Raw genomic sequence first — 7,625 nt, 5'->3', positions numbered from 1 at the left:
AGTTAACTACCACCAGTTTTCTAGTGCTTCCAAATTTTAGTTTCTTAGTCATTTTTTTTTAATTTTTATTGTTTTTTTAGTTTTTGTTCTCACTTAAGAGTTGGTCCTGTATTTGCCACCTGAAAAGATCATAAACAAGATCAAGTATTATTTTTCCTCTCTGGGAAAGTTATTGTTGCTTTTAACTTTACATTTTATTTCTTTTGAGCTCATTTTTCTTTGCTATCAGTTTTCTAAGCTTATAGGAAAACCATAAGAACAATGCCATTTTTTTGTTGCATCAATAAAGTTTCATTGCTTCCTATCTGAAAAACAAAGCTTTATCAGATTTTTTACTAATATTCAGAAGGCCAACTATTTCTAGCGATAGGAAAGTTTTACATGTCCTATTATTTGCAAAATTTCTATTACTTGTCCATTTCTGAGTTTTGATGGAGAAAAGGAAAAGAAAATAAATCTGAAGAAAATTGCATCCTTCAATTAATCAACTTTTACATTTAAATGTTTGAGTTCCGTGTTAAAAGACAATAGATGTCCACTATCAAGTATTGGCTTTTTATTTTCAGCTTATAGTCTATTTTTCTCATCCTTTCCTTCTAATTACTAATTTGTCAGCAAGATCTTAACCTAAATAAATTAATCTTATCAAACTAACTTAGAACATCACCGAGATTACGTGTTGGAAGGTGTGGAGAGGGGTAGGAGAGCTTTAAAAAAAAACTTGAGTTCATAATTTATTAGGCCGATTATTGATCAAAAGCTCCAAGCACAAATCCAAACAAAATATACTACCAACAAACAGAAATAAAACATCAAGGAGACAATGATAGACGGAAAAATTAAATATCACTTCTAAGATTTGTCAAATTCTTTCACAAATACAGCCTGCATTTTGACACAAGCTTAGTGAGAGAAACTTTAGAGCTCCTAGTTTATCACCAAACAAAAAAAAAAGAAAGAAAAAAATGGAAATCTAGTTATTTTCATCACATGTGAATTGAACTTATCAGAAATTTTTTTATAAATAGGCTTGACGGACATAGAAGGCCTAAGCAGTCTAGAAAGTCGAATTCTCTAATTTACTATTACATGGCAATAGACTTGATTATTGGACAATGGTGAGTAGATACATTAAACGCTTTGTTTGAGAAATTGCTATATATATATATACATATATATATATATATATAAGATACTATTTATATATATATTCTATTTTTTTATTTAAGCAAGTAAAAGCTAGTTATCCCTTTTTCTTTTGGAAGCCACAGATTGTTTTTTCAATTCCAAGTGTGCCTTAGATGAATTTTGGAGCAATCCCGTTCATAGCCCTAGTCTTCAGTTGGCAAAAGTTCAAGGCGGAAAAGTGGAGGCAAGAAACTTCATAAGTGGAGTTGGCAAGAAACTTAAACAAGAATATCTTATTAAATGGAGGCCACCCCAGAGGAGCTTGTGAAAGTGAATGATGGGGCATCAGCAGGCAACCCAGGGAAGGATAGAATGGGAGGAATTGTCAGAAATAAAGTAGGCCTTTGGCTAGGGGGCTTCTCAGTGGGGTTAGGGGCAGTAACCAATATTCAAGCAGAATTGTGTGCAATCCTTAAAGGTTTACAGCTGGTTTGGGAGAATGGCTACAGGAAAGTGATAATTGAATTAGACTCCAAAGTAGGGATGAAAATGATTGAGGAAGTAGAAGAAACCTCACCATACTATAATGTTGTGCAGCAAATCAGAGTGCTAAAAGTAAGGAATGGTCATATAGCTTACAAAATGTGTGGAGAGAAGGAAACAAATGTGCGAATTGGTTAGCAAAAGAGGCAGCCAGGAGCCAAAGAAACCAGGGAGAAATTGAATTTCCTCCAGGAAAGCTCAAAGAACTTACAGGTGCAGATATAATCGGGGTAGTTACCCCAAGATTACTCCCTGTATAAGAGGCATTGCCTCTCCTACGTATCCCCAAAAAAAAAAAAAAGGTTCAAAGCGGAAGCCTAGCAGGAAACCTTTTTGCCTTGTATGTCGGAACTTCTATGTTTCTGTATTTTGGTTTTTAATTAGGATTAATAACACTTTGCCCTCCTAAACTTAGGGAGTGGCTACATTTTACCATCCTCAAAAGTTACATAGATACATTTAACCCCCATGAAGACTAGTCAAAATTAGAAACACAAAAAAAGTGAGTGTAATGATTTTATTGCCCTTTTATTCGTGAAATTATCTATAATCAATATAATTTCTTTTCATTGCTAAAAGATTTATATCTTCTCTATCGTATCAATTATACAAAAATATCAAAGTAAAAAAAGTTAAAGAAAATTAACATTTAGTTTATGAGTAAATCTTATATATACTAACAGTGTACACACTATCATGGTTAGATGCAGACAGATATGCAAAATTTAGGTTTTAAATTCAAATTTGGATTATGTGTCATACATCTAGTAGTGAAAGTATATACACTGTCAATGTATAGAATATTAATCCTTAGTTTATATCCTTGAAATTTTTCTTGTTGGATTAATTTTTACTTCTATATATGTTTTGTTCAATTTATTAGACTTTAAGTGAAACAAAACTAATAAATAACACAATACTAAAAGTAAATACAATTACCAAAATTAAAAAAAAAGTAATACACAAACTCATTTTTAAAGTAATTTTTTATCATTTTAATTTATTTAAAATTTTAGACAAATATCATTGTCATTTTTTTGTTTATCAAATTAGTCTAATATGAAGTTCTTAATCAAAATTGCTAAAAATGGTTGATATGCCTCATTTTTAAACTTAGAGAAAGAAAATGGAGATTAAATCAAATTTTATTTTTTGAGAAGAAAATGCAATAATAGTAAATTATAAATACATCAACATAAAGTGACAATAGTATTAGCTTAAAAGTTCACATAAACTAAAATAATAAAAAAACTACTTTTTGAAACAAAAAACAAGTTTAGTATTACCTCTTTTCTGATGAAAAGAAATTCAGCATCTATGTTTATTTTAGTATTGTGTTATTTATTCTTTTTTGTTTGACTTCAATTATAATAAATTGAACAACGCATATATAAAAGTGAATGCTGATTGATAGAAAAAAAAATATAAGGATATAGAATATATTTAAACTTTATTCAGCTTTTTTGAGTTTGACATTGTTGTATAGTTGGTATAATAGAGAAGACATATACTTTTTAGCAATGAAAGGAAATAATACTAAGTTATAGATAATTTCATGAATAAATGGACCATAATGTCATTGTGCTTAATTTTTTTGTATTTTTAACTCTGACTAGTTTTCATGGGGGATAAAGTGTATATATTTAAAGTTGAAGGTTGGGGGGGGGGGGGTAAAGTGTGACTACCGTGTAAGTCCAGGGGGGCAAAGTGTTATTAACCCTTTTAATTGTGCTTCGCAACGGTGGATTGAGGAAAAATAAAAACATGGAAAAGGCAGTGAAATGGTCCCGATTTCTAATAATCCGTCCAAGGGTGACAAACCAAAAACGAAAAAGAAAGAAATATGAACTTCGACATACGTAAGTAACTGAAGCACTAGAAACAATTGCACAAATAGTATTTTACAAGCAATTGGAACCAACCCGCCAAGGAGTTGATGATAAAATTGTAAGCTAATGATTAAAAAACTAATATGATCATCTAAAATTTCTTGATGTTACCGCTCACAAAAACAACAGATAAGGCTCATTATTTATAAGAAGATGCAATCATTTGCTAGTACGATCAAGTGAGGCCATTTTAGAAGAGAAGATGTGCTTTAATGTGCCTTACACATTCAAGAAAGCAAAGATTTTTGTTAAGAGGGAAAGCTATAATGAAGAAGGTGAAGGAAAGGGGTTATTAGCGAAGGAGATTGAGAAATGGAAGAAGCAACATGGCATGATTATAATACAAGAAGATCATGATGCTTCCAAGCCCATCAAACCATCCCATGATAATAAATGATCATCATCTTTCTCTTCACTTATATCTTTTTCATTTTGTAACTTGTGTAAGTAGAAACTAAGCCTAATTTGTGATGTTTGTTTCTTGTTACCCTCTTTTTTGTGGGTTGGTGTGGGGATGATGGTGTGGATTATTTTTTTATCATTTGCCTATTATATGTGATGGTGGTGTAATGTTGGCAAAGTTGTACAGTGCTTGAAAGCTTTATGGCATATAAAAATTATCCAGTCTTTTCCGTGTTTTTGCTTTTTTGTTTTGAGATCTTTTGTTGGGATTCAAAACCTTCTTCCTCTCTCTCCGTTTGACTTGCTAGAGAGTTTTTTTTTTTTTTTTTTAAAGATTTTTTTGGTGGGATTGATCATCAAGAATTGGTTGATTTCGCCTATATACATGTAGCAGACTCTCGATTATGTGTTTTGAACACGTTTCCATTGTTGATAAAATCCAAGTGGATCAAAGGATAACTCTTGGCCTTTTTATTTTAGGTCGATTCGTTATCCATATTGATTTTCTTCCCGAGTTCAACGTGGGATTATGATTTATGCCAATTGCCAAGTTGATCAAAACAGTGTATTAATTGACTGGTCGAGATATACATGTTCAATTGATAACCATCCACCACCAAAAAGTGGTTTAACGAAGATAACTGCTGAATGGTCCATAGTGCAGATTGGAACCGAATGATTTGTATAAATCCTGCACTTTGCACACGTTATCAGTAACAGTTTGAGAATCCCTGGTAGATTAAGAAGAATGTCATTTTATGATACGATGTTAGCTGTTGATGGGATTTCATCACGAACCAAGAAGTAGTGTTCGATCACTCGGGTTTTTGGCTAAAATAATCTACTTTTCAAAAAATAATCCCAAAGTGATGCTCTTTTAGTTTTTATTCCCTTATTAATCTAGTTATTGCCATGTAAACGTCCCACGAAAGGAAAAAAATAACTTGTAAATCTTTTGTTTATATATTACGCAGTTTTTCTTTATTTAGTACTTTAAGGACATTCTGCAAACAAATTAAAAAAGGAAAGTGGATCCATAATTAGTATTTTAAAATTGTTGATCACCCTCCGAATTGCAATGATTTTGCTGAAGAACCTTTTTTTTTTTTGCTGCCATTATTCCTTCCTAGCTTTATTCTTGATTATTATATCACAAGTTCCTTTCTTTTTTTTCTTGTTACTTGCAATTTTATATATCGTAGCCTCCTAACTTTGTAAATTTTAAGAAGTTTGCAAAAACTCAAATTGTTTGAAGTACGAGTAAACATTTCAAGATGTATAATAATCACAGTTAACGTGAACTATAAAAATTCCACTATAAGGGGAAAGAAAATTCGAAAAAAATTCTCTTGCATTTTTTGACTTATCAAAAGAGAATACATTCCAAAAAAATAGAAGAGAGAAAATATAACTAGATCAGTGTTAGTATCAAAATTAACACGCTACATGAGCCAATCCAATGTGAGAAATACTAATTAACTCAATAATAGATAGAGAAATATTTTTATTTATCTTTAAGATTGTACATAAGTAGTAAAATTTGAACTATTGAAAAGGTATTAAAAATCTATTGATGTGAATTGTACCTCTTAATATAAGATGGAAATGTGAATACTTTCCATACTGAAAGTCCACATGGCAACAAGTAGATTAATAAGGGAATATATTTTGAAATTGCATTAGTTTGGGAATAGTTTTCAAGAATGAGGTTATTGTGGAAATAAACTCCGATCACTCCAACTTTGGATTTTGTTAAAGAAAACAAAATCTATCCATGAACTTCTTTTTTTCCCCGTTTTTTGGGTTGGCCAACTCCAATTTGGCAAGGCTTTTGGGAATTTGAGAGCATAATGCTTGTTGATCAAACACTTGAAAAGGAGAAAACAGGAGGAAAGCCTTGCATTTGCTGTCAAAAAATTGTTTGCTAACTATGTGTTGTAGGGGTAAAAATCTGCAATGTCAAAGACAGAATAAGTTTTCTTTGAGGAAATAAACATCTTGAAGAGTTTCTGGAGGCTGTTAGCAGGAAAATAAGCAGACTCAACATCAATTACTCGTGAAATGAATATTTCTATTTCATTCTTTTGGTACAAACGTGAATTTTTTTTTTTCTAAAAAAACAAGAAGGGAAATCCATGTAGATATGGTGACTTTAAATTTTTTTGTATTTGGGGAATATGCTTACAACAACAATTTCTGCCAAACAGAGACGGGCAGATCGGGCTTAGCTAGGTGGATAAGATTGGTTATTTCTAAGTTCTAATCATTAATCATTATAAAGCGTAAGGAAATATGTCTTCTTTTCCTGTCCTGTTTGAAAGATTAAGGGGAAACGAAGTTGAAAAAGTGACCAAATAAAATAGGATAAGAATAAATCATTAGCTATGTTTGAACCAGGGTTTTGAATTTGCATCTGGATAGCTTGGCAAGATGCTTCCACTAATGGATATTACGATTACGCTAATTCAATGGCTCTCCTTGGTCTCATCCACTTGCTAGGCACTGCAGAATCTACATTCGGACAATATCCTATAAACTTTTCTTTAACTAATGGAATCATAGGATTTCCAACTTTTTAATGTTAATGAGGTCTAAGTTCTCTAATCAATTTTAGATCCAAGATTAGTAGCAAAACCTGAATTTGGCGACATCTCCTCTCCAATGTTTATGGCAATGGTAACAATTCTAAGCTACCCCTTGATCTAGGGGAGTAACTTATTACCCTAATCAAGGCTTCGATGTTACTGTAATGATTCATAATAACTCGATAGATGGGACCATCATTGTGCTAGAAACACAAAATTTAAAATTTTGCCCTATCAACTTTCTGTATAGGAAAATGGCCTACCGCAGGAGTGACGGTTGATGAAGATTAGGTTCCATTTTTGAGAAGGAACCTGATGAACGACTACCATCTCCAAGCATGGTAGCAAGAGCACAAATTCCCTAATGATGATGCTGGGAGGTAGTGAAAATAATTAATAGGCGGCAATAGCACAAAGTTCCACATTTTGACACAGGGAGCTAGAGAAAGTCAATAACAATATCGAGATTTTTGAGTGGCATTGTAACTTTTTATGGGCCGGGGGGGGGGGGGGGGGGGTGGTTGTAGTAGCAAATGAAAATTTACTTGAACATCTCCGCTGCATCATTCTGTCTTAATGCTGCCACTAACCAGAGCAGTAGTTGCTTTACAGATTGACAGCAAGACTTTTTGTTTAGATGGAACTTTGCACTCAATTCTTTATTAAGATCAGATCGTGCTCAACCATAAACGGTTGAAAATTCACTCTTCAAAAGGAGTGTTTAGAGATCGAATTGAGACTAAAAATATGGGCAAGTTAACTGGTTGAGAATGTATGGGGACTGAAAGATGGCTAGATCAACAAAACATGAGTGACAGGCCAAAATATTCATCACTCAGGGAAAGGTGGGGTATCTTTATTCTTTGGTATTTCCTATCATTTTCAACCCGACACAAATGCCCGCCATTGGCTGTGGACATTATGAGCCGAACATCAAGGAAACGAGAATTCTGGTTGCAATCATTTCCATATGCTTCTAGCAGTTGACCTGACAGAATTTTCCTGAAGAACTGATGGGAATTCAGATGAAGTACTTTCATTTTTTATTTCTGTCAAATCAATTATCCACAAATTGAAT

The sequence above is a fragment of the Coffea eugenioides genome, chromosome 7, assembly GCF_003713205.1.
Source record: "Coffea eugenioides isolate CCC68of chromosome 7, Ceug_1.0, whole genome shotgun sequence".
In the NCBI taxonomy this organism is placed as follows: domain Eukaryota; kingdom Viridiplantae; phylum Streptophyta; class Magnoliopsida; order Gentianales; family Rubiaceae; genus Coffea; species Coffea eugenioides.
Note: the sequence above shows the minus strand (reverse complement) of the source record.